This window comes from Peromyscus californicus, unplaced genomic scaffold, assembly GCF_007827085.1.
Source record: "Peromyscus californicus insignis strain IS unplaced genomic scaffold, ASM782708v3 Scaffold_10__1_contigs__length_136768540, whole genome shotgun sequence".
Taxonomy (NCBI): domain Eukaryota; kingdom Metazoa; phylum Chordata; class Mammalia; order Rodentia; family Cricetidae; genus Peromyscus; species Peromyscus californicus.
In genome coordinates, this window is record NW_026294391.1 from 82,143,821 (window position 1) to 82,151,277 (window position 7,457).

General features: G+C 35.3%; 1 pseudogene; it reads right to left on the bottom strand.

The window, feature by feature from the left end:
- Nucleotides 1-2,724: 2,724 nt before the first annotated feature.
- Nucleotides 2,725-5,113, bottom strand: LOC128117062 (TGF-beta receptor type-1-like; annotated as a pseudogene).
- Nucleotides 5,114-7,457: the final 2,344 nt, after the last annotated feature.

Below are 7,457 nucleotides of genomic sequence, written 5' to 3' on the forward strand. Positions count from 1 at the left end.
GACAGTCACTCTCAGACAAGCCAAGCTGCAAAAAAGACTGAGACCAGACCATCTGCAAGGAAGAAGCAGACACGAGCCCAACTGTGTGGAAAAAGGTTTATACCAGAGTTAGTTATATGGAAAGGATATTCTCAAACCTGTTGAGTTTCCTTCAGGCTGTTCAGTGAGCTCTAGATTTCCAACTTTGGTGACCTGTCACCCCTACTTGGGTGTGCTTTGATGATGCAGCTATTTTCGAATAATTTCTCCTCCTGTAAGAAACCCTTCATCAATATTACTGTAACTAACCCTGGAGAGTTTTCTAGATTAACAGCACCAGTAATGATTTCTCTTTTTGTTAAGCAGATGGTAAGTTCTGACCAAGTTTTTGTAATTATTTTATCAATAAAAATGCTGAATATTATCGACATTTTTTGTTCAACCATTAAGAATTTTCATTTGTTTTCTTCCTGTAGTATTCTAAAGTGGAAAACTAAATTACTAAGCTCTATAACATAGAAAAGTTATAAGCAATATATAATTTTTCTATATTGCTAGATGTAGTTGACTAATATTTTATTTATCCATGGTGATGTTTTTATTATCTAAATTATACATACCTTCACAAGAACTTTTAGATCTACCTCCAATTTTTATCTTAACCATACAAATATTGATTTTCATTTTCCTTAATATTTTATATAAAACTTACCTACATAATTATCTGGATCTAATACTGTTGTTGGAATAATAATTACTAATTGAAAATCATTTTTTAATGACATAAATATATATTTTTTAAATTTATACTTTTCTTTGATGGGTTATTATTGAGACAGTCTTCTGTAGTTCAGGATGACCTTGAGGCTTAGGATAACTTTGAAATCCAGATTTCTTACCTCAACCTTCAAAGTTCATTCAGAGTTTTTTATAATTCTAATCTTTATGTTTATTTTGTTGAAATTGTTGTAGTCAATTGAAAGAAAATTTTATTCCACTGTTCTGTAAATTTTGTTTACTTGTAGGTGATGAATATTATTTAGGTAATCTACATTTCACATTTTGCTATGCATTCTGTAAGATACTGAAAAATACATTAAAATATCCAACCATGTGTTAGATTATTATCCTTTATTATTGGTTATGGCATATATTTATTTCTTAGTTCCTGAAAATAAATTCACTGGTATTTTATTGAAATTTTTGCACGGATATTTGTCCAGAACTAATTGTATGTTGGTGTTTGTGTTTGCTTGTTTTAAGTAATGTTTTCATGTGATTTTGATGTTAGGTCAATGTTAATTGGATAAAATAAGTTAGGGAGTATACCAGCTACCTGTGTTTTCTGAAGATATTATAGTCTTATTCATATCATCTAATATCATCTTGGTAAGTTAATCAAGCTCCAGTGGTCTTATAGCATTCAAACAAATAAGCAGAGGAAGAAAGTTGCTTGGGTTAAGTAAGGTTGATCTGGGAAGAGTCAAAGAAGAGAGTTGATTATGATAAAAAAAACTGTATTACAAAACTCACAAAGAACTAATAAAAAGTATATAATTATTCCATTAATGTTAATATATAGTGGTGTGTTTTTATTGTAAATGTTTGTTACCTTTATTATGAAACTCTGTTATATGTATACTTCAGATCGTCAATCTTTGTGATTTAGTGCTTCTTTTACAGTTATGTAATTGTTAGCCTGATTATTTTTCTCTGAAGTCTATTTGGTCTTATATTAATATAGTTTTTTAAGCTGTCTTATACTATGGCACATAATTTTTCTCATTATTTTCATTATATATATTTCAACTTCATCCATTTTAAATAAGTATAACACCTGTGCTTGGTGATGTCCACATAGTGAGTCTTGAGTATTTCAATTTTCTATAACATTTTTCCACTGTTTCTCCTATTACCCTATTTTTACAGGATTGTGTGTGTGTGTGTGTGTGTGTGTGTGTGTGTGTGTGTGTATGAGCTTACTTAAGTTTAATTTTATTTGAGACATTTTGAGGTGTGGATTGAAATTGCTTTCCACTTGAATATTTAATTATTAATTCTCAGTTTTAGGTGGTAGAACAATAAAATAAGCATTCAAACAAAACTGTAGGATTTTATTTTTCCCAAGGATAGATATATAATATTAAGTTGACTATGGTAACAACTTTTAAGTTTTTAATGATTATGTGTCATAAGATACCATGATTGTACAATCATTATCACTATTTCTAGAACCCCTTCATCTTCTCAAACTCAAAGTATAAAGCATTCTGCCTCCTTCACAAGGCAACAATAAATATTTTTACCTTATATTCTCACTAATTTGAATATTCTATGTACATAATATAAATTTAACATTCCCATGAGCAGATACCCACTTATCTCAGTGAAGTTGAATTAAGACTGTTTTCATCATTAAATGGCATTTCATTCATTACATTTGTCTTAAGTGCTATAGTTATTTATGAACTCTATTCTACTTTCTTTTTCCTTATATTGGCTTTTGTATCATAAATGTTTTGATTACTATAGTTTTACAATAAAGTTTGAAGTAAGCAGCTAAGCCTTCTCTAATTTTCTAATTTTCCTTTAATTTTCTCATAGCTGTGACGTCACGAGAAGCAAATCAGGGGGTAAATAATTCATCTTAGTTCAGTTTTATGACTGGGAAAGAATGGAGTTTGAACTTCTGATGTATGCTTGGGAGCTAAAACCATCGATGTAAGAGCTATAATCAAGATTTATCTACTGGGGCTGCGATCCCCATAATTGGTTGATCTTGGAACATACTTGGTTGTGTCCAATTGTGACATTTCTGTGGTCATCTCCATTTGATATAAAGAGAAGCTTCTTTGATGAAGGTTGGTTGTTATAGTTAACTGTATCTGTAAGAATCAGATTTACAATACAGTAAGTAATTGTGCTGGTCTCTAAAAGTGCCTGTGGTAGATTTTTCAATATTTGACTAGCCCTGGTTAGTTGGCTAAGTTTTTAGTACCAGGCAAAATTTCCTTTTTGTTGAGTAGGCCCTGTAACATGAATCTTAAAAGGTCTTATTAATAAAAAACAAACCTGAAGCCAGGTATTGGGGTGAAGCCAGGTATTGGGGTGAAGCCAGGTATTGGGGTGAATGCTGAAAGATCAGAGTAACAGAACAAGCCACAGCTAACCTCACCTGGCCAACATCTCAGCTGATCCTGATTCCTCAAACTAGAAGCCTCTGAGTCCTCATCCAAATGGATCTCAGCTGAACTGCTGCTAAAAGCCTAAAAGCTTAAAAGCCTGTAGTTCCTGGTCCTCATGCCTTATATACCTTTCTGTTTCCTGCCATCACTTCCTGGAATTAAAGGCGTGTGTCTTTCCCAAGCAAGACATGAGATCTCATGTGCTGGGATTAAAGGTGTGTGCCACTATGCCTGCCTCTGTTTCCAATGTGGCCTTGAACTCAAGAGATCCAGATGGATCTCTGCCTCTGGAATGCTACCACTGCCTAACCTCTATGTTTAATATAGTGGCTGTTCTGTTCTCTGATCCCCAGATAAGTTTATTGGAGTGCATAATATATAAAAACCACATTCCCCCCTTTTTTGATAAAAATAGTTATAAGAAAATGTATATACAATAAGTATATACAATATATACAGTCAAGAATTACATTAACAATGTCTAGTCCATTAACATTTGACAAATTCAGACAAAAAATTTCATTATTTATCCTATTTTGGTAACTCTATGCCAAAATTATATATAATATACAAAAATCCAAGCCAATGTAAAGTATTTAAAACAAGTAGTTATTTTTTAAAAGCAGATTCAATAATTTACCTTTTTATCTTATCATATCTATATTCTCCCTTTTTTCATAGTAGATTCAATAATCTACCTTTTATCTTATCATTTCTATATCTTTTCTTTTTTCTTTTTAAAGTAGATTCAATAATCTGCCTCTTATCTATATCCTCTTTTTTTCTTTTTCTTTTTTAAACAAGAACCCTGAATCTAATCTCCTTTGTTTAGCTTTTTTCCCTGACCATTAACAATTAAGAATTTGTAAATAACCATTGTAAACACTGACAACATCCATAACTCATTAAAGGACCAAAAATCACCCACCCCACGTTTTCAGAATGTGGATGTCGTGTTCTTCAAATTACGTCTTGCTGTCTAGGGGCAAAGGCATCTTTAGGGGATCCTGAAAAGAAAAATTTTGGGTTATTGTCAAATCCTGGGAGAGATAGTTGTATCATTTGTCCAGTCTCTGCATAATGCGAAAGTGCAGGGCTTGTCTTAAGTCCTTGCTCGAGTAATCTGTGAATCTGGATCATCTCAGCTAGCCATCTTGAAATTGTCCTTAGCAGTTTGTAGTCCAAAGCTGATCTTTCAGTGGTATTAAAATCAGCTTAATGGATTTATCATAGTCCATGTGGAATCACCATTATGGGATTCCATCATCTTTTGAAGATTTCAAAGTCACTGTTAGGCATGGTCATGGTTCCCTGCAGAAATTTATTTATTTTTTGTGCCTCCTCTGTGGTTTGGAGCAATCTTAATTGTATCCGTGGCAGAATCGTGTGTCTCACAGCCAGTCCCAAGTTTGCAATAAAACAGGTTCCAGTCTTCTTCATCAATATATTCTTTGATTTCAAATCTCTGAGCAATAGCTGGCTTTCCTTGGGTACCAATAATCTCCATGTGAAGATGGGCAAGACCACTTGCCATGGACAGATCGAGTTTGATCATCCTTTCCACCGTAATAGTGTATCTATTCAAGTAATCAAAAATGGATCCATGCTCATGATAATCCAACACCAGCCACAGCTGAGTCCATGTGCTACTGTCTTTGTTGTCTGCTGCTATAAATCCTAGGATTTTCATGGCATAACATCACAGTCTGATAAGTCTCTGCCTCTTGGAACTATGAACATTCATCCCTAGAAGAGAATATCTTCACAGCAACTTCTTCTCCCTGCCACTTGCCTCGCCAAACTTCTCCAAACTGATCTTTGCCCATGCTTTCTTGTAACATGATGGTCCCGGCAATTGTTCTCTGAACAAGCAGCAGTAAACCCTTCATCACGAGCACCAACACGATCAGAAACGGCCTGCAACTCAGAGTAGCAGCTGCCCCCTCCATAGTCCTGCAGCCACCGCTTGTGGCCTGGCCAGGCTGGCTGCAGCTTCTCCTCGGCAAGCCTCCCAGGCTGGCCTGAAACTTGGGATCCTCCTGCTTCTGCCTCCTTCAACAAATCCTACCTGTGTGCACCACCACAACTGGTCCCGTGTAGCTAGGGCCTGGCTGGGGGACTGTAAGGTCACAGGCAAGTAACTTTTTCATGAATTCCTGCCCTGCAAGTTGGATGCCAAATGTAACATGAATCTTAAAAGGTCTTATTAAATAAAAAACTCAGAGCCAGATATAGGGGTGAAAGCCTTAGAGAGATCAGGGAAATAGGGAAAGCCACAGCTAACCCCACCTCACCAACTCTGCAGCTTCCAAAGGCGAATTACTTCCTGTCTACCCACGCCTATATGCCTTGCTGTTCTGCCATCTGATTTGCTCTCTCTGTCCAGCTACATCACTTCCTCTTCCTGCCCAGCTCTGTCACTTAATGTCTGTTTGTACAGACCTCCATAGGTAACTAGTGTTGGAATTTAAGGTTTGTGCCACCACACCTGCCTCTGTTTCCAGTGTGGCCTTGAACTCATATAGATGCAGATAGATCCCTGCCTGCCAAGAGATAGGATTAAGGACCTGTGCTACCATTGCCTGACTTCTTTGTTTACTTATAATGGCTTGGTTTTTTCCTCTGATCTTCAGGCAAGCTTTATTTATTAAAGCACAAATAAAATATCACTACAAAGCCCTAAGTACAATTAAACACTCATTGGTTATCAACAACATGAACGCCATGTACCACACTTTACAGATATCTTGCAATGCTTGTTGTTGTTGTGGTTTGTGGGTTTTGTACCTAGATTCGACTACTAATTACTTCTCTTGGTCACTTGCATAGTATTTTTTGGTAAAATGAAAGAAAGCTACATTTAGGAAAGTTGCTTAGATCCAGCCTTAGTGAAATCACAGGAGTCCTGTATCCTAAGTTTGTGGTATCTTCAGCAACAGGGATTTACCTCTGAGAGACAACCAAGGGTTACATCAATAGTCTACATTGCTTTTGGAGTCTTTTGTGCTAACCTGACCAAACATTCAAAGTGAGGTTTCTTGTGTCTGGTACAGGGTTTTTTTTGTTTTGTTTTGTTTTTATTTTTTTAGTTCATAGTTCTAATAGGAGAGGGTGGGGATTGTCAGCCTAATGGTGTAACTTCCTTTAACATACTTTACATGCATTGTGCATAATTTTTTGTAATTATAAATTAATATAATTTGTTATTTGCCCGTATTTTGTCTGTATTCACCTCCCACTCTCCTCCTAGTTGGAGGTCCCTCCCCATTATTCTGTTTCTCACTTTGTAACCTGCTGTTAACACTTTCAAACCTCTTCCCAAAACCTATGACCCCTTTACACTCTGTGGTTTACATGGTTACTCCATGTTATATACTGACATCTAGCCCTTTAGGGTAGTATCTATGTCCAACAATAGACAACCAAGACAAAATGAAATCAATGTTATATTTGTAGTTTTTTTTCTTAAATTGCTTTGTTTGTGCTTTCCTTTTATATTACTGTTCTTTTGCTTGTATATTATGGTTTCTGATTTTATGTTTCCATGAATATTTTGTTTATTTATGTCTGTATAGTATGTATGTGTGTTCTTGATCTTTCTTTTCTTTCCTTTATTTATTTTTAATTTGCCTGTTTCTTTTCTAAAGAAAGAGAGAAATAAGTAATGGAGTTAGATGGATAGGGAGATGGGAGGATCTGGGAGGAGAAGGGGAAAAGAAAAAAATGATCAGAATATGTTGTATGAATTTTCAATTAAAAGAAACTAAAAAAAATGGAGCTAAGAATGACTGATGAAAGAGAACAGGTTGTACTTGTCTTCCTGGGTCTCGGTTACCCTAACCCTAACCCTAACCCTCACTTGATGTAATCTTTTCTAGGCCCATTCCTTTATCTGCAAATTTCATGATTTCCCTTTTCTTTCCAGTATTCCACAGTGTATATGTACCACATTTTCACTATCTATTCATCTGTTGAAGGACACTTGTCTCCATTTCTTGACTATTGTGTATGGAGTGGCAAAGAATATTGTAGAGCAAGTATCTGTGGAGTAAGGAAGTGAGTCCTTTGGGACCGTTGTACAGAGTAGTAAAGCTAGAGAGACAAAATACATTTATTTTCAGTTTTTGGAGGATTCTTCCTACTGCTTTACAGAGTAGCTGCACCAATTGGCATTTCCACTAACAGTGAACAAAGGTTCCTTTTCCTTCACAACTTGGTCAGCATTTTTTGTTGGTTGTTTTGTTGATCTTTGCCATTCTGACATAAGTAAGACGGAATCTTATACTTATTTTA